Here is a 23538-nt window from a genome sequence, read left to right as displayed (position 1 = left end):
TAAACAGGTTGCAAGGCTTCTCTGGGACAGGTACTTCTGTGTATTCGGGTTTCCAGAAAGGATACACAGCGATCAGGGTGCTAATTTTGAGAGCCAATTGATAAGTGAGCTCCTCAGAGTCTCTGGTGTGAAGAAGACACACACGACGCCTTACCACCCGATGGGGAACGGCAGTGTGGAGCGCTTCAACCGGACTCTGGGTGGGATGATTCGTGCCCTACCACCAGAATCGAAAGTGGACTGGCCACGACGGCTACAGACTTTGACGTTCATGTACAACTGCACCACACATGAGACAACCGGATTTGCACCGTTTTACCTGATGTTTGGTCGCACACCCCGGTTGCCTGTTGACATTCTGTTCCGCTCTGTCCTGAGCGATCCTGCTGTTACCTGTTATGACAGGTATGTGGTTTCCCTCAGGGAAGATGTGAAGGAAGCAATGGTCATTGCACGCGCCCGAGCTGCGCAGGAGAAGCGTCGTCACTCGCAACTCTATAACAGGAGAGTGAAGGGTTCCAGGATTGAGGTTGGTGACAGAGTCCTGGTTGCCAACAGGAAAGAGAGGGGAAAGAAGGAGGTTGCTGATCGGTGGGAGTCAACGGTCTACACCGTGATCGATGTGAACCCTGATACTCACACTTTCAAGATCCGTGATTCTGTTTCCGGACGAGAGAGAGTGGTCCATCGGAATCTGCTGTTGGTGGCGAATTTCCTGCCCCTGGAGGATGATGTTGGAACCTCGGACCACGTCTCCTCTACGTGGGATGTGAACACGGCGCCTGAAGATGATGATGGGGCTGCCTCTGGGGAGGGGGATTTGAATGCCCCTGCTGTGAGCTGTGTTGGTGCTCATGGTAACCGCTCACCCGATGCCATGGATGGGACGGCTGACCTGGAGGTTGTCTCTGAACCTTTGGACCCTGGAGATAGGACAATTGCATGGGTGTCGCAGTTGACGGAGTCCAGCCGGTCTGTGGGAGATGTTACTGATGTTTCAAGCGTGGATTCAGTCTTGCCGGCTGCATCTGGCTTGTCTGTTGGAGTGGACTTCGACTGAGCTGATTCTAGCGCGACGTCCCAGGAGGTCAATATTGCTACGAGCTGTGGGGAGGGTGTACAGGTATGCTCTACTACACCTGACGTAGCGATGGATGTAGTTGCTCCTGCCATTGCTGCTCAGTCCCCAATGGTTGACTATAGCCAAACTGGGAATGCTTCCCGGATCAGAACCAGACTTGGGCGGCTTGTCAAACCGGTGAATAGACTAATCCAGACTATGTCAAATCAAGTCGTGGCTCGCGACAGGTTTGATGTGAAGTCAGTTTGTAAGTCTTTGATTGAGTCCCTCTCTGACTGAATGTTCTGTTTATATGCATACCTGAGTGATGGGATTTGTACTTGCTGTTATGTACTCTACATGTTTATTTTTTTGTTTTTTTTCCTTTTGAGCCGTGGTACACACCTTGTAAGGGGGTTATTAGTAGGGTGTATTTCGGGCACTCTGCTGCCAGTTGCTGGGTTGGGAGTTTGGCGCTGCTCCCATCCCTCTTCATCCTTAGGGATATGTTTAGTTGGTGTCTGTGATTTTTGACCTCTGGTTGGTGCATACCGGTGTGGGTACCTGAGGCTCAAATTTGATAAAATTCAGTGGGGGTGAGTGTAACGGAGTTAAAAAGACATCTGAAAAACATGCACTTACCTGGTCTTAATTATTATTTTAAGTGTGAATTTTATCATTTTTGTTGTATTTTATTTTGAAAACCCAGAAACCGGATCTCACTCTAGCGTTTAGAAGCTGCTAAGGCTTCCGCTCCTCACAGCGCGCGTTTGCACTGTGAGGGTAAGTTCTGTAATGAAAGGCTCTGGCATTTTTATGGTTTCTGGTGTGAATGTTGTTACATAAGTTTCACATGTCGATGTATATAGGTTTATATTGATGTTAGGATGTTACTGTGTAACCGAAACAAAGGCTGGTTGCTGTTAAACAGTGTTTCTGCCGTATTTATGCTCTTTGGCAGTAAGCTTTTGTCGGCCCCCTAGTGGTCGCTGCGCATAGCAGTAAATGTGTTTGGACTTACTGTTTTTCTGTGCTTTTTGTAATGTTGTTTTACATTGTAGGAGCTACAATTGCTGGTACCATCAGAAGACACCTGTTGAGTGTGTTTTATGTCTTCTGCAGGTACGTGAGCTTGTTAACAGCCATTTAGTCTGCAAAGCACAAGCAAGTGAAAATGTAATGCGCTACTGTTAAGTTGTCCACTAGAGGGAAATGTTTAGCCAATGATACCTCTGTTATCCTGTTATTTTGTTTTATACCATTGTGAAATGTAATTTTTATCAGTTGTAAGATGTCTTTTTGTATACAAGCTCAGTGTGACAGACTGTAAAATGGAAGAAATTATTATTTTCCATCTTTTCTTTATTAAGAAGTAGATTGTAAGTCTGTTAACACAGCGCGCGTTTGCACTGTGAGGGAGCTACAATTGCTGGTACCATCAGAAGACACCTGTTGAGTGTGTTTTATGTCTTCTGCAGGCACGTTTGCACTGTGCAGAATAAACCGTGAACAGCCAACCTTTCTGAGCGTCTGTGATTCATGAAGAACGGAAGCGTTACATTAAGACAGAAGAAACTGATACCAGTGGATCTTAAAGTACCCGTCTCTTTTAGCCTCCCTCCAGCCTATGCGGAGTTAGTCATTTTTAGTTTTTTTAAATTTGGAAAATGAAGACTTGAACATTTTAACTAAACAGCGGTCTCTTATTTCTGTTGTGCAGGAGCGAGAATCTGTGACTCCAGTGCGCGGCCTCTCAATCGGAGAGGCCACAGATGTGTGGCGCTTGGTGAACCATCCCATTCTTTCGAACAAACTCCGGGATCTGTCCTGGATGGTGGCCCATGGGATTCTCCCAGTCAGGTCCGTCATGCACTCCCGGGGCATGTCTGTAACATCCATGTGTCCCTGACCTGGTTGTGGCGCGCCTGAGTCGATGAGGCACCTGCTCTGGGAGTGCAGCGCTGCCGTAGACCAGTGGGCAAAGGCCAGCTCCTCGCAATTCCCGTACTGACCAGCAAGGGAGGTCCTAACAGCACAGCTAGTGCTCTATGGGGTGAGCCAGGGAACAAAAGCACAAAGGAAAGACTTTGAGAAGCAGTGGCTTACTCTCGCCGCCATCAAAGACGCCATTTGGACCTCCAGGAACTTGCTGGTAAGAAAGCACATGCAGATCCCCCCGTGGCTGCTCTCCGAATGGGAGCAGCAACAATCAAAGAGATCTGTGCTGCAAGCGGCAAGCCTAGGAAGCAGCCACAAAGAAGAATCGCCTCTGTGCCCATTCGGACGGAGGAGTCGGTGCCACACACAGTAAGGTCAAAGCAGCAGCGGCCTGGTTCTCCGGGAGAGGAAGGTGGGAAGGAGCAAAGGGGTGGGGATCCCCTCTGAGCACCAGGACAGTTTGAAAGGATGGGATGGGTTCTAAAACTGTTTTTAAAAGAGAGCCACATCGCTCCTGCACAGGCCCCTTTTTAAAAGCAATCTTTTGAATTAGGTAGAAATTGAATTTTATGAGATGACCGTGTTTGGTTTTTTATGTTTGAGTGCCAATAAAATTTTTTTCGAAAAAACAAAACAAAAAACATCTGTTCTTATCAGTTTAATATCTGATACGCCCCCGATTTGGGGGCAACGTATTAAACGCATTTTTAGAACAGGGAGCTGAATAAGGGGCTCGCTCCGTTCGCTCCACGTATCGACCCGGTATTGCAGCGCCTCCGGGAACGGTGCCCCCTTTGCTGACCTTGTGCAAAAGCAAGAATGCCAAACAAATTAACATCTGCCAGAGAAGAGCCAGAAAGGAGCCAGAAAGCAGCCTGAAGCGGCGAACATGCTCTCCAGTCACGCCTCTCCTGTCAAAGTGGAGCTCTGGAGCAGAGCAGAAGCAGGCGCGGCCTGAGAAATGCCGCTTCAGCCAAGCAAACAGGGCCTACCGTGACGAGGCGAAAGAAACACACACTCTGGCTTCTCTTCATAACGTACAAACCAAAGAAATGAAGGTCTGCCAAGCGCAGGGCCAGAAAGCAGCCTGAAGCCGCGAACGTCCTCTCCAGTCACCCCTTTCCTGTCAAAGTGGAGATCTGGCCAAGCAAATAGGGCCTACCGTGACGAGGCGAAAGAAACACACACTCTGGCTTCTCTTCATAACGTACAAGCCAAAGAAATGAAGGTCTGCCAAGCCCAGGGCCAGAAAGCAGCCTGAAGCCGCGAACGTCCTCTCCAGTCAGCCCTTTCCTGTCAAAGTGGAGCTCTGGAGCAGAGCAGGCGGGCCTGAGATCTGCCGCTTCAGCCAAGCAAACAGGGCCTACCGTGACGCCGGAAGCCGGGACGAGCAGTCACTGCGGCTTCCTGCGAGGCAAAAGAAACACACACTCTGGCTTCTCTTCATAACGTACAAGTCTTTCGCCTTTTATTAAAGACTTCCGTGGAGAGCAGCGCTAAGGAGTTGCACCTATTTTTGGCAGGGTCTGCCGTCTGGCTGGGCCCTCTCCTCGTTGTTCAAAAGAAATAGCAGAAGAAAGTAGCGCGCAATTCCAGGGAGCTCCGCAGGCCTCTGAGGTACACTGGGTGGGCGGAGATTTGAAGCGGCTGCCTCCCTCTGAGCACCGTCACAAGCGAGAAGTGTCCCGAGAAGGCGGCTCAGCCAGGAACCCGTAGCAGGCCATCGCTTCTCGGCCTTTTGGCTAAGATCGAGTGTAGTATCTGTTCTTATCAGTTTAATATCTGATACGCCCCCGATTCGGGGGCAACGTATTAAACGCATTTTTAGAACAGGGAGCTGAATAAGGGGCTCGCTCCGTTCGCTCCACGCATCGACCCGGTATTGCAGCGCCTCCGGGAACGGTGCCCCCTTTGCTGACCTTGTGCAAAAGCAAGAATGCCAAACAAATTAACATCTGCCAGAGAAGAGCCAGAAAACAGCCTGAAGCGGCGAACATGCTCTCCAGTCACGCCTCTCCTGTCAAAGTGGAGCTCTGGAGCAGAGCAGAAGCAGGCGCGGCCTGAGAAATGCCGCTTCAGCCAAGCAAACAGGGCCTACCGTGACGAGGCGAAAGAAACACACACTCTGGCTTCTCTTCATAACGTACAAACCAAAGAAATGAAGGTCTGCCAAGCGCAGGGCCAGAAAGCAGCCTGAAGCCGCGAACGTCCTCTCCAGTCACCCCTTTCCTGTCAAAGTGGAGATCTGGCCAAGCAAATAGGGCCTACCGTGACGAGGCGAAAGAAACACACACTCTGGCTTCTCTTCATAACTTACAAGCCAAAGAAATGAAGGTCTGCCAAGCCCAGGGCCAGAAAGCAGCCTGAAGCCGCGAACGTCCTCTCCAGTCACCCCTTTCCTGTCAAAGTGGAGCTCTGGAGCAGAGCAGGCGGGGCCTGAGATCTGCCGCTTCAGCCAAGCAAACAGGGCCTACCGTGACGCCGGAAGCCGGGACGAGCAGTCACTGCGGCTTCCTGCGAGGCAAAAGAAACACACACTCTGGCTTCTCTTCATAATGTACAAGTCTTTCGCCTTTAACTAAAGACTTCCGTGGAGAGCAGCGCTAAGGAGTTGCACCTATTTTTGGCAGGGTCTGCCGCCTGGCTGGGCCCTCTCCTCGTTGTTCAAAAGAAATAGCAGAAGAAAGCAGCGCGCAATTCCAGGGAGCTCCGCAGGCCTCTGAGGTACACTGGGTGGGCGGAGATTTGAAGCCGCTGATCCCACCCTCCCTGTGAGCACCGTCACAAGCGAGAAGTGTCCCGAGAAGGCGGCTCAGCCAGGAACCCGTAGCAGGCCATCGCTTCTCGGCCTTTTGGCTAAGATCAAGTGTAGTATCTGTTCTTATCAGTTTAATATCTGATACGCCCCCGACTCGGGGGCAACGTATTAAACGCATTTTTAGAACAGGGAGCTGAATAAGGGGCTCGCCCCGTTCGCTCCACGCATCGACCTGGTATTGCAGCGCCTCCGGGAACGGTGCCCCCTTTGCTGACCTTGTGCAAAAGCAAGAATGCCAAACAAATTAACATCTGCCAGAGAAGAGCCAGAAAACAGCCTGAAGCGGCGAACATGCTCTCCAGTCACGCCTCTCCTGTCAAAGTGGAGCTCTGGAGCAGAGCAGAAGCAGGCGCGGCCTGAGAAATGCCGCTTCAGCCAAGCAAACAGGGCCTACCGTGACGAGGCGAAAGAAACACACACTCTGGCTTCTCTTCATAACTTACAAGCCAAAGAAATGAAGGTCTGCCAAGCCCAGGGCCAGAAAGCAGCCTGAAGCCGCGAACGTCCTCTCCAGTCACCCCTTTCCTGTCAAAGTGGAGATCTGGAGCAGAGCAGGCGGGGCCTGAGATCTGCCGCTTCGGCCAAGCAAACAGGGCCTACCGTGACGCCGGAAGCCGGGACGAGCAGTCACTGCGGCTTCCTGCGAGGCAAAAGAAACAGACACTCTGGCTTCTCTTCATAATGTACAAGTCTTTCGCCTTTTACTAAAGACTTCCGTGGAGAGCAGCGCTAAGGAGTTGCACCTATTTTTGGCAGGGTCTGCCGTCTGGCTGGGCTCTCTCCTCGTTGTTCAAAAGAAATAGCAGAAGAAAGCAGCGCGCAATTCTAGGGAGCTCCGCAGGCCTCTGAGGTACACTGGGTGGGCGGAGATTTGAAGCGGCTGCCTCCCTGTGAGCACCGTCACAAGCGAGAAGTGTCCCGAGAAGGCGGCTCAGCCAGGAACCCGTAGCAGGCCATCGCTTCTCGGCCTTTTGGCTAAGATCAAGTGTAGTATCTGTTCTTATCAGTTTAATATCTGATACGCCCCCGATTCGGGGGCAACGTATTAAACGCATTTTTAGAACAGGGAGCTGAATAAGGGGCTCGCTCCGTTCGCTCCACGCATCGACCCGGTATTGCAGCGCCTCCGGGAACGGTGCCCCCTTTGCTGACCTTGTGCAAAAGCAAGAATGCCAAACAAATTAACATCTGCCAGAGAAGAGCCAGAAAGCAGCCTGAAGCGGCGAACATGCTCTCCAGTCACGCCTCTCCTGTCAAAGTGGAGCTCTGGAGCAGAGCAGAAGCAGGCGCGGCCTGAGAAATGCCGCTTCAGCCAAGCAAACAGGGCCTACCGTGACGAGGCGAAAGAAACACACACTCTGGCTTCTCTTCATAACGTACAAACCAAAGAAATGAAGGTCTGCCAAGCGCAGGGCCAGAAAGCAGCCTGAAGCCGCGAACGTCCTCTCCAGTCACCCCTTTCCTGTCAAAGTGGAGATCTGGCCAAGCAAATAGGGCCTACCGTGACGAGGCGAAAGAAACACACACTCTGGCTTCTCTTCATAACTTACAAGCCAAAGAAATGAAGGTCTGCCAAGCCCAGGGCCAGAAAGCAGCCTGAAGCCGCGAACGTCCTCTCCAGTCACCCCTTTCCTGTCAAAGTGGAGATCTGGCCAAGCAAATAGGGCCTACCGTGACGAGGCGAAAGAAACACACACTCTGGCTTCTCTTCATAACGTACAAGCCAAAGAAATGAAGGTCTGCCAAGCCCAGGGCCAGAAAGCAGCCTGAAGCCGCGAACGTCCTCTCCAGTCACCCCTTTCCTGTCAAAGTGGAGCTCTGGAGCAGAGCAGGCGGGGCCTGAGATCTGCAGCTTCAGCCAAGCAAACAGGGCCTACCGTGACGCCGGAAGCCGGGACGAGCAGTCACTGCGGCTTCCTGCGAGGCAAAAGAAACACACACTCTGGCTTCTTTTCATAACGTACAAGTCTTTCGCCTTTTACTAAAGACTTCCGTGGAGAGCAGCACTAAGGAGTTGCACCTATTTTTGGCAGGGTCTGCCGTCTGGCTGGGCCCTCTCCTCGTTGTTCAAAAGAAATAGCAGAAGAAAGCAGCGCGCAATTCCAGGGAGCTCCGCAGGCCTCTGAGGTACACTGGGTGGGCGGAGATTTGAAGCGGCTGCCTCCCTGTGAGCACCGTCACAAGCGAGAAGTGTCCCGAGAAGGCGGCTCAGCCAGGAACCCGTAGCAGGCCATCGCTTCTCGGCCTTTTGGCTAAGATCAAGTGTAGTATCTGTTCTTATCAGTTTAATATCTGATACGCCCCCGATTCGGGGCAACGTATTAAACGCGGATCCCACATTTTTAGAACAGGGAGCTGAATAAGGGGCTCGCTCCGTTCGCTCCACGCATCGACCCGGTATTGCAGCGCCTCCGGGAACGGTGCCCCCTTTGCTGACCTTGTGCAAAAGCAAGAATGCCAAACAAATTAACATCTGCCAGAGAAGAGCCAGAAAGCAGCCTGAAGCGGCGAACATGCTCTCCAGTCACGCCTCTCCTGTCAAAGTGGAGCTCTGGAGCAGAGCAGAAGCAGGCGCGGCCTGAAAATGCCGCTTCAGCCAAGCAAACAGGGCCTACCGTGACGAGGCGAAAGAAACACACACTCTGGCTTCTCTTCATAACGTACAAACCAAAGAAATGAAGGTCTGCCAAGCGCAGGGCCAGAAAGCAGCCTGAAGCCGCGAACGTCCTCTCCAGTCACCCCTTTCCTGTCAAAGTGGAGATCTGGCCAAGCAAATAGGGCCTACCGTGACGAGGCGAAAGAAACACACACTCTGGCTTCTCTTCATAACTTACAAGCCAAAGAAATGAAGGTCTGCCAAGCCCAGGGCCAGAAAGCAGCCTGAAGCCGCGAACGTCCTCTCCAGTCACCCCTTTCCTGTCAAAGTGGAGATCTGGAGCAGAGCAGGCGGGGCCTGAGATCTGCCGCTTCGGCCAAGCAAACAGGGCCTACCGTGACGCCGGAAGCCGGGACGAGCAGTCACTGCGGCTTCCTGCGAGGCAAAAGAAACAGACACTCTGGCTTCTCTTCATAATGTACAAGTCTTTCGCCTTTTACTAAAGACTTCCGTGGAGAGCAGCGCTAAGGAGTTGCACCTATTTTTGGCAGGGTCTGCCGTCTGGCTGGGCTCTCTCCTCGTTGTTCAAAGAAATAGCAGAAGAAAGCAGCGCGCAATTCTAGGGAGCTCCGCAGGCCTCTGAGGTACACTGGGTGGGCGGAGATTTGAAGCGGCTGCCTCCCTGTGAGCACCGTCACAAGCGAGAAGTGTCCCGAGAAGGCGGCTCAGCCAGGAACCCGTAGCAGGCCATCGCTTCTCGGCCTTTTGGCTAAGATCAAGTGTAGTATCTGTTCTTATCAGTTTAATATCTGATACGCCCCCGATTCGGGGGCAACGTATTAAACGCATTTTTAGAACAGGGAGCTGAATAAGGGGCTCGCTCCGTTCGCTCCACGCATCGACCCGGTATTGCAGCGCCTCCGGGAACGGTGCCCCCTTTGCTGACCTTGTGCAAAAGCAAGAATGCCAAACAAATTAACATCTGCCAGAGAAGAGCCAGAAAGCAGCCTGAAGCGGCGAACATGCTCTCCAGTCACGCCTCTCCTGTCAAAGTGGAGCTCTGGAGCAGAGCAGAAGCAGGCGCGGCCTGAGAAATGCCGCTTCAGCCAAGCAAACAGGGCCTACCGTGACGAGGCGAAAGAAACACACACTCTGGCTTCTCTTCATAACGTACAAACCAAAGAAATGAAGGTCTGCCAAGCGCAGGGCCAGAAAGCAGCCTGAAGCCGCGAACGTCCTCTCCAGTCACCCCTTTCCTGTCAAAGTGGAGATCTGGCCAAGCAAATAGGGCCTACCGTGACGAGGCGAAAGAAACACACACTCTGGCTTCTCTTCATAACTTACAAGCCAAAGAAATGAAGGTCTGCCAAGCCCAGGGCCAGAAAGCAGCCTGAAGCCGCGAACGTCCTCTCCAGTCACCCCTTTCCTGTCAAAGTGGAGATCTGGCCAAGCAAATAGGGCCTACCGTGACGAGGCGAAAGAAACACACACTCTGGCTTCTCTTCATAACGTACAAGCCAAAGAAATGAAGGTCTGCCAAGCCCAGGGCCAGAAAGCAGCCTGAAGCCGCGAACGTCCTCTCCAGTCACCCCTTTCCTGTCAAAGTGGAGCTCTGGAGCAGAGCAGGCGGGGCCTGAGATCTGCAGCTTCAGCCAAGCAAACAGGGCCTACCGTGACGCCGGAAGCCGGGACGAGCAGTCACTGCGGCTTCCTGCGAGGCAAAAGAAACACACACTCTGGCTTCTTTTCACAACGTACAAGTCTTTCGCCTTTTACTAAGACTTCCGTGGAGAGCAGCACTAAGGAGTTGCACCTATTTTTGGCAGGGTCTGCCGTCTGGCTGGGCCCTCTCCTCGTTGTTCAAAAGAAATAGCAGAAGAAAGCAGCGCGCAATTCCAGGGAGCTCCGCAGGCCTCTGAGGTACACTGGGTGGGCGGAGATTTGAAGCGGCTGCCTCCCTGTGAGCACCGTCACAAGCGAGAAGTGTCCCGAGAAGGCGGCTCAGCCAGGAACCCGTAGCAGGCCATCGCTTCTCGGCCTTTTGGCTAAGATCAAGTGTAGTATCTGTTCTTATCAGTTTAATATCTGATACGCCCCCGATTCGGGGGCAACGTATTAAACGCATTTTTAGAACAGGGAGCTGAATAAGGGGCTCGCTCCGTTCGCTCCACGCATCGACCCGGTATTGCAGCGCCTCCGGGAACGGTGCCCCCTTTGCTGACCTTGTGCAAAAGCAAGAATGCCAAACAAATTAACATCTGCCAGAGAAGAGCCAGAAAGCAGCCTGAAGCGGCGAACATGCTCTCCAGTCACGCCTCTCCTGTCAAAGTGGAGCTCTGGAGCAGAGCAGAAGCAGGCGCGGCCTGAAAAATGCCGCTTCAGCCAAGCAAACAGGGCCTACCGTGACGAGGCGAAAGAAACACACACTCTGGCTTCTCTTCATAATGTACAAGCCAAAGAAATGAAGGTCTGCCAAGCCCAGGGCCAGAAAGCAGCCTGAAGCCGCGAACGTCCTCTCCAGTCACCCCTTTCCTGTCAAGTGCGCTGCTCTCCACGGAAATCTTTAATAAAAGGCGAAAGACTTGTACGTTATGAAGAGAAGCCAGAGTGTGTGTTTCTTTTGCCTCGCAGGAAGCCGCAGTGACTGCTCGTCCCGGCTTCCGGGACGAGCGTGACGGCGTCACGGTAGGCCCTGTTTGCTTGGCTGAAGCGGCAGATCTTCACACACTCTGGCTTCTCTTCATCACGTACAAACCAAAGAAATGAAGGTCTGCCAAGCCCAGGGCCAGAAAGCAGCCTGAAGCCGCGAACGTCCTCTCCAGTCACCCTTTCCTGTCAAAGTGGAGATCTGGCCAAGCAAATAGGGCCTACCGTGACGAGGCGAAAGAAACACACACTCTGGCTTCTCTTCATAACGTACAAGCCAAAGAAATGAAGGTCTGCCAAGCCCAGGGCCAGAAAGCAGCCTGAAGCCGCGAACGTCCTCTCCAGTCACCCCTTTCCTGTCAAAGTGGAGATCTGGCCAAGCAAATAGGGCCTACCGTGACGAGGCGAAAGAAACACACACTCTGGCTTCTCTTCATAACGTACAAGCCAAAGAAATGAAGGTCTGCCAAGCCCAGGGCCAGAAAGCAGCCTGAAGCCGCGAACGTCCTCTCCAGTCACCCCTTTCCTGTCAAAGTGGAGCTCTGGAGCAGAGCAGGCGGGGCCTTAGATCTGCAGCTTCAGCCAAGCAAACAGGGCCTACCGTGACGCCGGAAGCCGGGACGAGCAGTCACTGCGGCTTCCTGCGAGGCAAAAGAAACACACACGCTGGCTTCTCTTCATAACGTACAAGTCTTTCGCCTTTTACTAAAGACTTCCGTGGAGAGCAGCGCTAAGGAGTTGCACCTATTTTTGGCAGGGTCTGCCGTCTGGCTGGGCCCTCTCCTCGTTGTTCAAAAGAAATAGCAGAAGAAAGCAGCGCGCAATTCCAGGGAGCTCCGCAGGCCTCTGAGGTACTGTGGGTGGGCGGAGATTTGAAGCGGCTGCCTCCCTGTGAGCACCGTCACACGCGAGAAGTGTCCCGAGAAGGCGGCTCAGCCAGGAACCCGTAGCAGGCCATCGCTTCTCGGCCTTTTGGCTAAGATCAAGTGTAGTATCTGTTCTTATCAGTTTAATATCTGATACGCCCCCGATTCGGGGGCAACGTATTAAACGCATTTTTAGAACAGGGAGCTGAATAAGGGGCTCGCTCCGTTCGCTCCACGCATCGACCCGGTATTGCAGCGCCTCCGGGAACGGTGCCCCCTTTGCTGACCTTGTGCAAAAGCAAGAATGCCAAACAAATTAACATCTGCCAGAGAAGAGCCAGAAAGCAGCCTGAAGCGGCGAACATGCTCTCCAGTCACGCCTCTCCTGTCAAAGTGGAGCTCTGGAGCAGAGCAGAAGCAGGCGCGGCCTGAAAAATGCCGCTTCAGCCAAGCAAACAGGGCCTACCGTGACGAGGCGAAAGAAACACACACTCTGGCTTCTCTTCATAATGTACAAGCCAAAGAAATGAAGGTCTGCCAAGCCCAGGGCCAGAAAGCAGCCTGAAGCCGCGAACGTCCTCTCCAGTCACCCCTTTCCTGTCAAAGTGCGCTGCTCTCCACGGAAATCTTTAATAAAAGGCGAAAGACTTGTACGTTATGAAGAGAAGCCAGAGTGTGTGTTTCTTTTGCCTCGCAGGAAGCCGCAGTGACTGCTCGTCCCGGCTTCCGGGACGAGCGTGACGGCGTCACGGTAGGCCCTGTTTGCTTGGCTGAAGCGGCAGATCTTCACACACTCTGGCTTCTCTTCATAACGTACAAACCAAAGAAATGAAGGTCTGCCAAGCCCAGGGCCAGAAAGCAGCCTGAAGCCGCGAACGTCCTCTCCAGTCACCCCTTTCCTGTCAAAGTGGAGATCTGGCCAAGCAAATAGGGCCTACCGTGACGAGGCGAAAGAAACACACACTCTGGCTTCTCTTCATAACGTACAAGCCAAAGAAATGAAGGTCTGCCAAGCCCAGGGCCAGAAAGCAGCCTGAAGCCGCGAACGTCCTCTCCAGTCACCCCTTTCCTGTCAAAGTGGAGATCTGGCCAAGCAAATAGGGCCTACCGTGACGAGGCGAAAGAAACACACACTCTGGCTTCTCTTCATAACGTACAAGCCAAAGAAATGAAGGTCTGCCAAGCCCAGGGCCAGAAAGCAGCCTGAAGCCGCGAACGTCCTCTCCAGTCACCCCTTTCCTGTCAAAGTGGAGCTCTGGAGCAGAGCAGGCGGGGCCTTAGATCTGCAGCTTCAGCCAAGCAAACAGGGCCTACCGTGACGCCGGAAGCCGGGACGAGCAGTCACTGCGGCTTCCTGCGAGGCAAAAGAAACACACACGCTGGCTTCTCTTCATAACGTACAAGTCTTTCGCCTTTTACTAAAGACTTCCGTGGAGAGCAGCGCTAAGGAGTTGCACCTATTTTTGGCAGGGTCTGCCGTCTGGCTGGGCCCTCTCCTCGTTGTTCAAAAGAAATAGCAGAAGAAAGCAGCGCGCAATTCCAGGGAGCTCCGCAGGCCTCTGAGGTACTGTGGGTGGGCGGAGATTTGAAGCGGCTGCCTCCCTGTGAGCACCGTCACACGCGAGAAGTGTCCCGAGAAGGCGGCTCAGCCAGGAACCCGTAGCAGGCCATCGCTTCTCGGCCTTTTGGCTAAGATCAAGTGTAGTATCTGTTCTTATCAGTATCGTGAGTGGCAGACCCTCCAGGATTTTTATGAAACATGTGCAGAGTGGTGGGAAACGGTTAAAGAAAGGACACAGCTTTTTTTTAAACAGGCCGGGAAAAGGAAGAAGGCTGCTGAGAATAGACGCAGGATGGGGCTGCAGAAAAGACTACAGAGGTACTATCGTTTAAACCAATTGGGGATGGATTTTAATGACGAAATAAAAGAGGTCAAGGAGAAAATGCAGATAATTGCGGATATAAAAAGTAGGGGGGTTATTTTAAGAAGTAGGGAGAAAGAGAGAGATGAAGGTGAAAAATGCACAAGATATTTCTTCAAGAAAATTATGAGCAAATCTGGCTTCGTTGCACGACTAACAAACAAAGCCGGGCAAAAAGTTGAGACCACCGAGGAGATCATGCAAGTGATCGAAGATTATTATAAAGAGTTATATGGAAAAAAAAATGTTAATGAAGAGATTATTGCACAAACCTTGGAGTTTATCGACAAGACTGTTGAAGACAGTGGTTTATTGAGCCAAGGCTTTACATTGACTGAGCTCAATCAGTGTCTTAAGAGTTTTAAGAACGGGAAGTCCCCAGGGATGGATGGACTCCCGTGGGAATTCTACCGGACTTTCTGGGACATTTTGGCCGCGGACCTACTTTCTGTTTTTATAGATTTTAGCCAACTTGACAGGCTGCCGGACAGTTTTAGAATAGGGGTAGTCACTCTTGCTCATAAAGGTAAGGACAAGACCGACCTGAAAAATTGGAGACCAATTGCGCTCCTAAATTGCGACTGCAAGTTTTTTAGTAAACTTTTAGCAGCACGGATACGCCCTGTGCTAAGCCAGATAATTCACCCGGATCAAGCCTGTGCTGTTAAGGATAGGAAGATCACTGATAGCCTCGTATTGATCAGGGACACCATTTGTTTTGCGAGGGATAGAAACATTCGGCTAATTGTCTTAAACTTGGATTTTGAGAAAGCCTTTGATCGGATCTCGCATCAGTATCTCTTTAGAGTGCTGCAGAAAATGGGGTTTCCAGAGCAGTTTATTTCTTGGGTGAAACTGTTGTATAATGGGATCAGTAGTAGATTTGTCATTAATGGGATCTTGACTGGGGCGGTGGACTTACACTGCGGTGTTCGTCAGGGGTGTCCCCTATCTGCACTTCTTTATGTTATCGGCGTAGAACCACTAGCGCAGATCTTGAGAAGAGACAAAGGGATAAAGGGTTTGGAAGTACCAGGGAGTGGCGGACAAGTAGCAAAATGTGTCCTGTACATGGACGATATCAATATTTTGTGTACAGACCTGTCTTCGGTGAAAAGGACCTTTGAAGCGACTGACTGGTTCGGGAAGGCCTCGGCTTCCAAGCTTAATAAGAACAAGACTCAGGTACAATTTTATGGACCATGGGAGGCTACAGGTTTGACTGGGCTTGAGATGAATCTGACACAAAACGACCAGAGGATTTTAGGGATCAGGTTTGATAAGGAAGGAGGTGGCAAGACAAATTGGTCGGTAATTATAGGGAAAGTGAAGCAACAGCTGGGTTACTGGGGACTGAGAACGCTGACTTTGGAGGGCAAGGTGTTAATCATCAAGGCAGTGATTTTACCCCGACTTCTCTTAGTCAGCTCAGTCTTTATCCCTCCCAGAAAAGTGCTCTTAGAACTGGAACGAGCCATTTTCTACTTCTTATGGGGTTCTAAATGGGAGAGACTTAGAAGGGAGACAATGAAGAAAATGAAGGAGAATGGAGGAAAGGGGTTCCAGACCTGTATCTGTTTGTAGGAAGTCTCTACACGAGCAGCCACCTGAGGCAGGCCACGGCCCGATCTAGTAACCCCAAAACGCAGGCATGGGTTAGATTTTGGGCTGGGAGCTACTTAAGACAGAGAAAATTGATACCGGTGGATTTAAAAGTGCCTGTCTCCTTTAGTCTCCCCCCGGCCTATGCTGAGCTAAAGTCCTTTTTAGTCTCCTTTAACTTGGAAAACGAAGACTTAAACATTTTAACTAAACACCGGTCTCTCATTTCTGTTGTGCAGGAGCGAGAGGCTGTGACTCCAGTGCGCGGCCTCTCGATTGGTGAAGCCACAGATGTGTGGCGATTGGTGAGCCGTCCCGTTCTTTCGCATAGGCTCCGGGATGTGTCCTGGATGGTGGCTCATGGGATCCTCCCAGTCAGGTCCGTGATGCACTCTCGGGGCATGTCTGCAACAGCCATGTGTCCCCGGCCTGGTTGTGGCGCGCCTGAGTCGGTGAGGCACTTGCTCTGGGAGTGCAGCGCTGCGTAGACCTGTGGGCAATGGCCGGCTCCTCGCAATTCCCGTACTTACCAGCAAGGGAGGTCCTAACAGCACAGTTAGTGCTCTATGGGGTGAGCCAGGGAGCAAAGGCACAAAGGAAAGACTTTGAGAAGCAGTGGCTTACTCTCGCTGCCATCAAAGACGCCATTTGGACCTCCAGAAACTTGCTGGTAAGCAAGCACATGCAGATCCCCCCCGTGACTGCTCTCCGAATGGCGGCAGCAACAATAAAAGAGATCTGTGCTGCAAGCAGCAAGCCGTGGAGCAGCCACAAAGAAGAATCGCCTCTGTGCCCATTCGGACGGAGGAGCCGTTGCCACACACAGGGAGGTGAAAGCAGCAACGGCCTGGCTCTCCGGGAGAGGCAGGTGGGAAGGAACAAAGTGGTGAGGATCCCCCCTGAGCACCAGGAGCTTGTGAAGAGAGGGGACGGCTTTTACAAATTGTTTTTTATTGCTCCACTGCACTTTCTTTTAAGGAAGGGGTGGGAAGAAATAAAAAGTAATTTTTAAACTGGGTGGAATTTGAATCTTATGAGATGACTGTGTTTGGTTTCTATGTTTGAGTGTCAATAAAACTTTTCAAAAGAAAAATCTGTTCTTATCAGTTTAATATCTGATACGCCCCCGATTCGGGGGCAACGTATTAAACGCATTTTTAGAACAGGGAGCTGAATAAGGGGCTCGCTCCGTTCGCTCCACGCATCGACCCGGTATTGCAGCGCCTCCGGGAACGGTGCCCCCTTTGCTGACCTTGTGCAAAAGCAAGAATGCCAAACAAATTAACATCTGCCAGAGAAGAGCCAGAAAGCAGCCTGAAGCGGCGAACATGCTCTCCAGTCACGCCTCTCCTGTCAAAGTGGAGCTCTGGAGCAGAGCAGAAGCAGGCGCGGCCTGAAAAATGCCGCTTCAGCCAAGCAAACAGGGCCTACCGTGACGAGGCGAAAGAAACACACACTCTGGCTTCTCTTCATAACGTACAAACCAAAGAAATGAAGGTCTGCCAAGCGCAGGGCCAGAAAGCAGCCTGAAGCCGCGAACGTCCTCTCCAGTCACCCCTTTCCTGTCAAAGTGGAGATCTGGCCAAGCAAATAGGGCCTACCGTGACGAGGCGAAAGAAACACACACTCTGGCTTCTCTTCATAACTTACAAGCCAAAGAAATGAAGGTCTGCCAAGCCCAGGGCCAGAAAGCAGCCTGAAGCCGCGAACGTCCTCTCCAGTCACCCCTTTCCTGTCAAAGTGGAGATCTGGAGCAGAGCAGGCGGGGCCTGAGATCTGCCGCTTCGGCCAAGCAAACAGGGCCTACCGTGACGCCGGAAGCCGGGACGAGCAGTCACTGCGGCTTCCTGCGAGGCAAAAGAAACAGACACTCTGGCTTCTCTTCATAATGTACAAGTCTTTCGCCTTTTACTAAAGACTTCCGTGGAGAGCAGCGCTAAGGAGTTGCACCTATTTTTGGCAGGGTCTGCCGTCTGGCTGGGCTCTCTCCTCGTTGTTCAAAAGAAATAGCAGAAGAAAGCAGCGCGCAATTCTAGGGAGCTCCGCAGGCCTCTGAGGTACACTGGGTGGGCGGAGATTTGAAGCGGCTGCCTCCCTGTGAGCACCGTCACAAGCGAGAAGTGTCCCGAGAAGGCGGCTCAGCCAGGAACCCGTAGCAGGCCATCGCTTCTCGGCCTTTTGGCTAAGATCAAGTGTAGTATCTGTTCTTATCAGTTTAATATCTGATACGCCCCCGATTCGGGGGCAACGTATTAAACGCATTTTTAGAACAGGGAGCTGAATAAGGGGCTCGCTCCGTTCGCTCCACGCATCGACCCGGTATTGCAGCGCCTCCGGGAACGGTGCCCCTTTGCTGACCTTGTGCAAAAGCAAGAATGCCAAACAAATTAACATCTGCCAGAGAAGAGCCAGAAAGCAGCCTGAAGCGGCGAACATGCTCTCCAGTCACGCCTCTCCTGTCAAAGTGGAGCTCTGGAGCAGAGCAGAAGCAGGCGCGGCCTGAGAAATGCCGCTTCAGCCAAGCAAACAGGGCCTACCGTGACGAGGCGAAAGAAACACACACTCTGGCTTCTCTTCATAACGTACAAACCAAAGAAATGAAGGTCTGCCAAGCGCAGGGCCAGAAAGCAGCCTGAAGCCGCGAACGTCCTCTCCAGTCACCCCTTTCCTGTCAAAGTGGAGATCTGGCCAAGCAAATAGGGCCTACCGTGACGAGGCGAAAGAAACACACACTCTGGCTTCTCTTCATAACTTACAAGCCAAAGAAATGAAGGTCTGCCAAGCCCAGGGCCAGAAAGCAGCCTGAAGCCGCGAACGTCCTCTCCAGTCACCCCTTTCCTGTCAAAGTGGAGATCTGGCCAAGCAAATAGGGCCTACCGTGACGAGGCGAAAGAAACACACACTCTGGCTTCTCTTCATAACGTACAAGCCAAAGAAATGAAGGTCTGCCAAGCCCAGGGCCAGAAAGCAGCCTGAAGCCGCGAACGTCCTCTCCAGTCACCCCTTTCCTGTCAAAGTGGAGCTCTGGAGCAGAGCAGGCGGGGCCTGAGATCTGCAGCTTCAGCCAAGCAAACAGGGCCTACCGTGACGCCGGAAGCCGGGACGAGCAGTCACTGCGGCTTCCTGCGAGGCAAAAGAAACACACACTCTGGCTTCTTTTCACAACGTACAAGTCTTTCGCCTTTTACTAAAGACTTCCGTGGAGAGCAGCACTAAGGAATTGCACCTATTTTTGGCAGGGTCTGCCGTCTGGCTGGGCCCTCTCCTCGTTGTTCAAAAGAAATAGCAGAAGAAAGCAGCGCGCAATTCCAGGGAGCTCCGCAGGCCTCTGAGGTACACTGGGTGGGCGGAGATTTGAAGCGGCTGCCTCCCTGTGAGCACCGTCACAAGCGAGAAGTGTCCCGAGAAGGCGGCTCAGCCAGGAACCCGTAGCAGGCCATCGCTTCTCGGCCTTTTGGCTAAGATCAAGTGTAGTATCTGTTCTTATCAGTTTAATATCTGATACGCCCCCGATTCGGGGGCAACGTATTAAACGCATTTTTAGAACAGGGAGCTGAATAAGGGGCTCGCTCCGTTCGCTCCACGCATCGACCCGGTATTGCAGCGCCTCCGGGAACGGTGCCCCCTTTGCTGACCTTGTGCAAAAGCAAGAATGCCAAACAAATTAACATCTGCCAGAGAAGAGCCAGAAAGCAGCCTGAAGCGGCGAACATGCTCTCCAGTCACGCCTCTCCTGTCAAAGTGGAGCTCTGGAGCAGAGCAGAAGCAGGCGCGGCCTGAAAAATGCCGCTTCAGCCAAGCAAACAGGGCCTACCGTGACGAGGCGAAAGAAACACACACTCTGGCTTCTCTTCATAACGTACAAACCAAAGAAATGAAGGTCTGCCAAGCGCAGGGCCAGAAAGCAGCCTGAAGCCGCGAACGTCCTCTCCAGTCACCCCTTTCCTGTCAAAGTGGAGATCTGGCCAAGCAAATAGGGCCTACCGTGACGAGGCGAAAGAAACACACACTCTGGCTTCTCTTCATAACTTACAAGCCAAAGAAATGAAGGTCTGCCAAGCCCAGGGCCAGAAAGCAGCCTGAAGCCGCGAACGTCCTCTCCAGTCACCCCTTTCCTGTCAAAGTGGAGATCTGGCCAAGCAAATAGGGCCTACCGTGACGAGGCGAAAGAAACACACACTCTGGCTTCTCTTCATAACGTACAAGCCAAAGAAATGAAGGTCTGCCAAGCCCAGGGCCAGAAAGCAGCCTGAAGCCGCGAACGTCCTCTCCAGTCACCCCTTTCCTGTCAAAGTGGAGCTCTGGAGCAGAGCAGGCGGGGCCTGAGATCTGCAGCTTCAGCCAAGCAAACAGGGCCTACCGTGACGCCGGAAGCCGGGACGAGCAGTCACTGCGGCTTCCTGCGAGGCAAAAGAAACACACACTCTGGCTTCTTTTCATAACGTACAAGTCTTTCGCCTTTTACTAAAGACTTCCGTGGAGAGCAGCGCTAAGGAGTTGCACCTATTTTTGGCAGGGTCTGCCGTCTGGCTGGGCCCTCTCCTCGTTGTTCAAAAGAAATAGCAGAAGAAAGCAGCGCGCAATTCCAGGGAGCTCCGCAGGCCTCTGAGGTACACTAGGTGGGCGGAGATTTGAAGCGGCTGCCTCCCTGTGAGCACCGTCACAAGCGAGAAGTGTCCCGAGAAGGCGGCTCAGCCAGGAACCCGTAGCAGGCCATCGCTTCTCGGCCTTTTGGCTAAGATCAAGTGTAGTATCTGTTCTTATCAGTTTAATATCTGATACGCCCCCGATTCGGGGGCAACGTATTAAACGCATTTTTAGAACAGGGAGCTGAATAAGGGGCTCGCTCCGTTCGCTCCACGCATCGACCCGGTATTGCAGCGCCTCCGGGAACGGTGCCCCCTTTGCTGACCTTGTGCAAAAGCAAGAATGCCAAACAAATTAACATCTGCCAGAGAAGAGCCAGAAAGCAGCCTGAAGCGGCGAACATGCTCTCCAGTCACGCCTCTCCTGTCAAAGTGGAGCTCTGGAGCAGAGCAGAAGCAGGCGCGGCCTGAGAAATGCCGCTTCAGCCAAGCAAACAGGGCCTACCGTGACGAGGCGAAAGAAACACACACTCTGGCTTCTCTTCATAACGTACAAACCAAAGAAATGAAGGTCTGCCAAGCGCAGGGCCAGAAAGCAGCCTGAAGCCGCGAACGTCCTCTCCAGTCACCCCTTTCCTGTCAAAGTGGAGCTCTGGAGCAGAGCAGGCGGGGCCTGAGATCTGCCGCTTCAGCCAAGTAAACAGGGCCTACCGTGACGCCGGAAGCCGGGACGAGCAGTCACTGCGGCTTCCTGCGAGGCAAAAGAAACACACACTCTGGCTTCTCTTCATAACGTACAAGTCTTTCGCCTTTTACTAAAGACTTCCGTGGAGAGCAGCGCTAAGGAGTTGCACCTATTTTTGGCAGGGTCTGCCGTCTGGCTGGGCCCTCTCCTCGTTGTTCAAAAGAAATAGCAGAAGAAAGCAGCGCGCAATTTCAGGGAGCTCCGCAGGCCTCTGAGGTACACTGGGTGGGCGGAGATTTGAAGCGGCTGCCTCCCTGTGAGCACCGTCACAAGCGAGAAGTGTCCCGAGAAGACGGCTCAGCCAGGAACCCGTAGCAGGCCATCGCTTCTCGGCCTTTTGGCTAAGATCAAGTGTAGTATCTGTTCTTATCAGTTTAATATCTGATACGCCCCCGATTCGGGGGCAACGTATTAAACGCATTTTTAGAACAGGGAGCTGAATAAGGGGCTCGCTCCGTTCGCTCCACGCATCGACCCGGTATTGCAGCGCCTCCGGGAACGGTGCCCCCTTTGCTGACCTTGTGCAAAAGCAAGAATGCCAAACAAATTAACATCTGCCAGAGAAGAGCCAGAAAGCAGCCTGAAGCGGCGAACATGCTCTCCAGTCACGCCTCTCCTGTCAAAGTGGAGCTCTGGAGCAGAGCAGAAGCAGGCGCGGCCTGAGAAATGCCGCTTCAGCCAAGCAAACAGGGCCTACCGTGACGAGGCGAAAGAAACACACACTCTGGCTTCTCTTCATAACGTACAAACCAAAGAAATGAAGGTCTGCCAAGCGCAGGGCCAGAAAGCAGCCTGAAGCCGCGAACGTCCTCTCCAGTCACCCCTTTCCTGTCAAAGTGGAGATCTGGCCAAGCAAATAGGGCCTACCGTGACGAGGCGAAAGAAACACACACTCTGGCTTCTCTTCATAACGTACAAGCCAAAGAAATGAAGGTCTGCCAAGCCCAGGGCCAGAAAGCAGCCTGAAGCCGCGAACGTCCTCTCCAGTCACCCCTTTCCTGTCAAAGTGGAGCTCTGGAGCAGAGCAGGCGGGGCCTGAGATCTGCCGCTTCAGCCAAGCAAACAGGGCCTACCGTGACGCCGGAAGCCGGGACGAGCAGTCACTGCGGCTTCCTGCGAGGCAAAAGAAACACACACTCTGGCTTCTCTTCATAACGTACAAGTCTTTCGCCTTTTACTAAAGACTTCCGTGGAGAGCAGCGCCAAGGAGTTGCACCTATTTTTGGCAGGGTCTGCCGTCTGGCTGGGCCCTCTCCTCGTTGTTCAAAAGAAATAGCAGAAGAAAGCAGCGCGCAATTCCAGGGAGCTCCGCAGGCCTCTGAGGTACACTGGGTGGGCGGAGATTTGAAGCGGCTGCCTCCCTGTGAGCACCGTCACAAGCGAGAAGTGTCCCGAGAAGGCGGCTCAGCCAGGAACCCGTAGCAGGCCATCGCTTCTCGGCCTTTTGGCTAAGATCAAGTGTAGTATCTGTTCTTATCAGTTTAATATCTGATACGCCCCCGATTCGGGGCAACGTATTAAACGCATTTTTAGAACAGGGAGCTGAATAAGGGGCTCGTTCCGTTCGCTCCACGCATCGACCCGGTATTGCAGCGCCTCCGGGAACGGTGCCCCCTTTGCTGACCTTGTGCAAAAGCAAGAATGCCAAACAAATTAACATCTGCCAGAGAAGAGCCAGAAAGCAGCCTGAAGCGGCGAACATGCTCTCCAGTCACGCCTCTCCTGTCAAAGTGGAGCTCTGGAGCAGAGCAGAAGCAGGCGCGGCCTGAGAAATGCCGCTTCAGCCAAGCAAACAGGGCCTACCGTGACGAGGCGAAAGAAACACACACTCTGGCTTCTCTTCATAACGTACAAACCAAAGAAATGAAGGTCTGCCAAGCGCAGGGCCAGAAAGCAGCCTGAAGCCGCGAACGTCCTCTCCAGTCAACCCTTTCCTGTCAAAGTGGAGATCTGGCCAAGCAAATAGGGCCTACCGTGACGAGGCGAAAGAAACACACACTCTGGCTTCTCTTCATAACTTACAAGCCAAAGAAATGAAGGTCTGCCAAGCCCAGGGCCAGAAAGCAGCCTGAAGCCGCGAACGTCCTCTCCAGTCACCCCTTTCCTGTCAAAGTGGAGCTCTGGAGCAGAGCAGGCGGGGCCTGAGATCTGCCGCTTCAGCCAAGCAAACAGGGCCTACCGTGACGCCGGAAGCCGGGACGAGCAGTCACTGCGGCTTCCTGCGAGGCAAAAGAAACACACACTCTGGCTTCTCTTCATAACGTACAAGTCTTTCGCCTTTTACTAAAGACTTCCGTGGAGAGCAGCGCTAAGGAGTTGCACCTATTTTTGGCAGGGTCTGCCGTCTGGCTGGGCCCTCTCCTCGTTGTTCAAAAGAAATAGCAGAAGAAAGCAGCGCGCAATTCCAGGGAGCTCCGCAGGCCTCTGAGGTACACTGGGTGGGCGGAGATTTGAAGCGGCTGCCTCCCTGTGAGCACCGTCACAAACGAGAAGTGTCCCGAGAAGGCGGCTCAGCCAGGAACCCGTAGCAGGCCATCGCTTCTCGGCCTTTTGGCTAAGATCAAGTGTAGTATCTGTTCTTATCAGTTTAATATCTGATACGCCCCCGATTCGGGGGCAACGTATTAAACGCATTTTTAGAACAGGGAGCTGAATAAGGGGCTCGCTCCGTTCGCTCCACGCATCGACCCGGTATTGCAGCGCCTCCGGGAACGGTGCCCCTTTGCTGACCTTGTGCAAAAGCAAGAATGCCAAACAAA

The 23538-nt window shown here is 52.7% G+C and overlaps 28 non-coding genes and 4 pseudogenes across 28 annotated transcripts; 30 read left to right on the top strand and 2 right to left on the bottom strand.

The window, feature by feature from the left end:
• Positions 1 to 3609: 3609 nt before the first annotated feature.
• LOC112842229 (U2 spliceosomal RNA) lies at positions 3610 to 3794 on the top strand. Its single transcript, XR_003213969.1, has one exon. It is a non-coding gene; the product is annotated as a U2 spliceosomal RNA (small nuclear RNA).
• A 631-nt stretch (positions 3795 to 4425) lies between these two features.
• Positions 4426 to 4538, top strand: LOC112842278 (U5 spliceosomal RNA). Its single transcript, XR_003214012.1, has one exon. It is a non-coding gene; the product is annotated as a U5 spliceosomal RNA (small nuclear RNA).
• Positions 4539 to 4720: 182 nt separating this feature from the next.
• LOC112842328 (U2 spliceosomal RNA) lies at positions 4721 to 4911 on the top strand. The gene has a single exon (XR_003214055.1). It is a non-coding gene; the product is annotated as a U2 spliceosomal RNA (small nuclear RNA).
• Positions 4912 to 5532: 621 nt separating this feature from the next.
• LOC112842281 (U5 spliceosomal RNA) lies at positions 5533 to 5647 on the top strand. The gene has a single exon (XR_003214015.1). It is a non-coding gene; the product is annotated as a U5 spliceosomal RNA (small nuclear RNA).
• A 187-nt stretch (positions 5648 to 5834) lies between these two features.
• Positions 5835 to 6025, top strand: LOC112842323 (U2 spliceosomal RNA). Its single transcript, XR_003214050.1, has one exon. It is a non-coding gene; the product is annotated as a U2 spliceosomal RNA (small nuclear RNA).
• Positions 6026 to 6476: 451 nt separating this feature from the next.
• LOC112842267 (U5 spliceosomal RNA) lies at positions 6477 to 6589 on the top strand. Its single transcript, XR_003214001.1, has one exon. It is a non-coding gene; the product is annotated as a U5 spliceosomal RNA (small nuclear RNA).
• Positions 6590 to 6771: 182 nt separating this feature from the next.
• Positions 6772 to 6962, top strand: LOC112842320 (U2 spliceosomal RNA). The gene has a single exon (XR_003214047.1). It is a non-coding gene; the product is annotated as a U2 spliceosomal RNA (small nuclear RNA).
• Positions 6963 to 7753: 791 nt separating this feature from the next.
• Positions 7754 to 7866, top strand: LOC112842261 (U5 spliceosomal RNA). The gene has a single exon (XR_003213995.1). It is a non-coding gene; the product is annotated as a U5 spliceosomal RNA (small nuclear RNA).
• A 182-nt stretch (positions 7867 to 8048) lies between these two features.
• Positions 8049 to 8247, top strand: LOC112842224 (U2 spliceosomal RNA). The gene has a single exon (XR_003213966.1). It is a non-coding gene; the product is annotated as a U2 spliceosomal RNA (small nuclear RNA).
• Positions 8248 to 8867: 620 nt separating this feature from the next.
• On the top strand, positions 8868 to 8980 carry LOC112842266 (U5 spliceosomal RNA). The gene has a single exon (XR_003214000.1). It is a non-coding gene; the product is annotated as a U5 spliceosomal RNA (small nuclear RNA).
• Positions 8981 to 9161: 181 nt separating this feature from the next.
• LOC112842319 (U2 spliceosomal RNA) lies at positions 9162 to 9352 on the top strand. The gene has a single exon (XR_003214046.1). It is a non-coding gene; the product is annotated as a U2 spliceosomal RNA (small nuclear RNA).
• A 791-nt stretch (positions 9353 to 10143) lies between these two features.
• Positions 10144 to 10255, top strand: LOC112842286 (U5 spliceosomal RNA). The gene has a single exon (XR_003214019.1). It is a non-coding gene; the product is annotated as a U5 spliceosomal RNA (small nuclear RNA).
• Positions 10256 to 10437: 182 nt separating this feature from the next.
• LOC112842318 (U2 spliceosomal RNA) lies at positions 10438 to 10628 on the top strand. The gene has a single exon (XR_003214045.1). It is a non-coding gene; the product is annotated as a U2 spliceosomal RNA (small nuclear RNA).
• A 319-nt stretch (positions 10629 to 10947) lies between these two features.
• Positions 10948 to 11019, bottom strand: LOC112842288 (uncharacterized; annotated as a pseudogene).
• Positions 11020 to 11719: 700 nt separating this feature from the next.
• Positions 11720 to 11832, top strand: LOC112842275 (U5 spliceosomal RNA). Its single transcript, XR_003214009.1, has one exon. It is a non-coding gene; the product is annotated as a U5 spliceosomal RNA (small nuclear RNA).
• A 182-nt stretch (positions 11833 to 12014) lies between these two features.
• Positions 12015 to 12205, top strand: LOC112842317 (U2 spliceosomal RNA). Its single transcript, XR_003214044.1, has one exon. It is a non-coding gene; the product is annotated as a U2 spliceosomal RNA (small nuclear RNA).
• A 319-nt stretch (positions 12206 to 12524) lies between these two features.
• Positions 12525 to 12597, bottom strand: LOC112842290 (uncharacterized; annotated as a pseudogene).
• Positions 12598 to 13298: 701 nt separating this feature from the next.
• On the top strand, positions 13299 to 13411 carry LOC112842274 (U5 spliceosomal RNA). The gene has a single exon (XR_003214008.1). It is a non-coding gene; the product is annotated as a U5 spliceosomal RNA (small nuclear RNA).
• A 182-nt stretch (positions 13412 to 13593) lies between these two features.
• Positions 13594 to 13728, top strand: LOC112842239 (uncharacterized; annotated as a pseudogene).
• Positions 13729 to 16521: 2793 nt separating this feature from the next.
• LOC112842228 (uncharacterized) lies at positions 16522 to 16694 on the top strand (annotated as a pseudogene).
• A 621-nt stretch (positions 16695 to 17315) lies between these two features.
• LOC112842265 (U5 spliceosomal RNA) lies at positions 17316 to 17428 on the top strand. The gene has a single exon (XR_003213999.1). It is a non-coding gene; the product is annotated as a U5 spliceosomal RNA (small nuclear RNA).
• A 182-nt stretch (positions 17429 to 17610) lies between these two features.
• Positions 17611 to 17801, top strand: LOC112842327 (U2 spliceosomal RNA). Its single transcript, XR_003214054.1, has one exon. It is a non-coding gene; the product is annotated as a U2 spliceosomal RNA (small nuclear RNA).
• Positions 17802 to 18591: 790 nt separating this feature from the next.
• Positions 18592 to 18704, top strand: LOC112842279 (U5 spliceosomal RNA). The gene has a single exon (XR_003214013.1). It is a non-coding gene; the product is annotated as a U5 spliceosomal RNA (small nuclear RNA).
• A 182-nt stretch (positions 18705 to 18886) lies between these two features.
• LOC112842316 (U2 spliceosomal RNA) lies at positions 18887 to 19077 on the top strand. Its single transcript, XR_003214043.1, has one exon. It is a non-coding gene; the product is annotated as a U2 spliceosomal RNA (small nuclear RNA).
• Positions 19078 to 19868: 791 nt separating this feature from the next.
• Positions 19869 to 19981, top strand: LOC112842264 (U5 spliceosomal RNA). Its single transcript, XR_003213998.1, has one exon. It is a non-coding gene; the product is annotated as a U5 spliceosomal RNA (small nuclear RNA).
• Positions 19982 to 20163: 182 nt separating this feature from the next.
• On the top strand, positions 20164 to 20354 carry LOC112842315 (U2 spliceosomal RNA). The gene has a single exon (XR_003214042.1). It is a non-coding gene; the product is annotated as a U2 spliceosomal RNA (small nuclear RNA).
• A 451-nt stretch (positions 20355 to 20805) lies between these two features.
• Positions 20806 to 20918, top strand: LOC112842258 (U5 spliceosomal RNA). Its single transcript, XR_003213992.1, has one exon. It is a non-coding gene; the product is annotated as a U5 spliceosomal RNA (small nuclear RNA).
• Positions 20919 to 21100: 182 nt separating this feature from the next.
• On the top strand, positions 21101 to 21291 carry LOC112842313 (U2 spliceosomal RNA). Its single transcript, XR_003214040.1, has one exon. It is a non-coding gene; the product is annotated as a U2 spliceosomal RNA (small nuclear RNA).
• A 621-nt stretch (positions 21292 to 21912) lies between these two features.
• Positions 21913 to 22025, top strand: LOC112842262 (U5 spliceosomal RNA). Its single transcript, XR_003213996.1, has one exon. It is a non-coding gene; the product is annotated as a U5 spliceosomal RNA (small nuclear RNA).
• A 182-nt stretch (positions 22026 to 22207) lies between these two features.
• LOC112842222 (U2 spliceosomal RNA) lies at positions 22208 to 22397 on the top strand. The gene has a single exon (XR_003213963.1). It is a non-coding gene; the product is annotated as a U2 spliceosomal RNA (small nuclear RNA).
• A 621-nt stretch (positions 22398 to 23018) lies between these two features.
• On the top strand, positions 23019 to 23131 carry LOC112842257 (U5 spliceosomal RNA). The gene has a single exon (XR_003213991.1). It is a non-coding gene; the product is annotated as a U5 spliceosomal RNA (small nuclear RNA).
• A 182-nt stretch (positions 23132 to 23313) lies between these two features.
• LOC112842326 (U2 spliceosomal RNA) lies at positions 23314 to 23504 on the top strand. The gene has a single exon (XR_003214053.1). It is a non-coding gene; the product is annotated as a U2 spliceosomal RNA (small nuclear RNA).
• The last annotated feature ends 34 nt before the right edge of the window (positions 23505 to 23538 follow it).

The sequence above is a fragment of the Oreochromis niloticus genome, linkage group LG14, assembly GCF_001858045.2.
Source record: "Oreochromis niloticus isolate F11D_XX linkage group LG14, O_niloticus_UMD_NMBU, whole genome shotgun sequence".
Taxonomy (NCBI): domain Eukaryota; kingdom Metazoa; phylum Chordata; class Actinopteri; order Cichliformes; family Cichlidae; genus Oreochromis; species Oreochromis niloticus.
The sequence above is the reverse complement of the archived record's forward strand: the minus strand, read 5'-3'. Positions and strand labels throughout refer to the sequence as shown.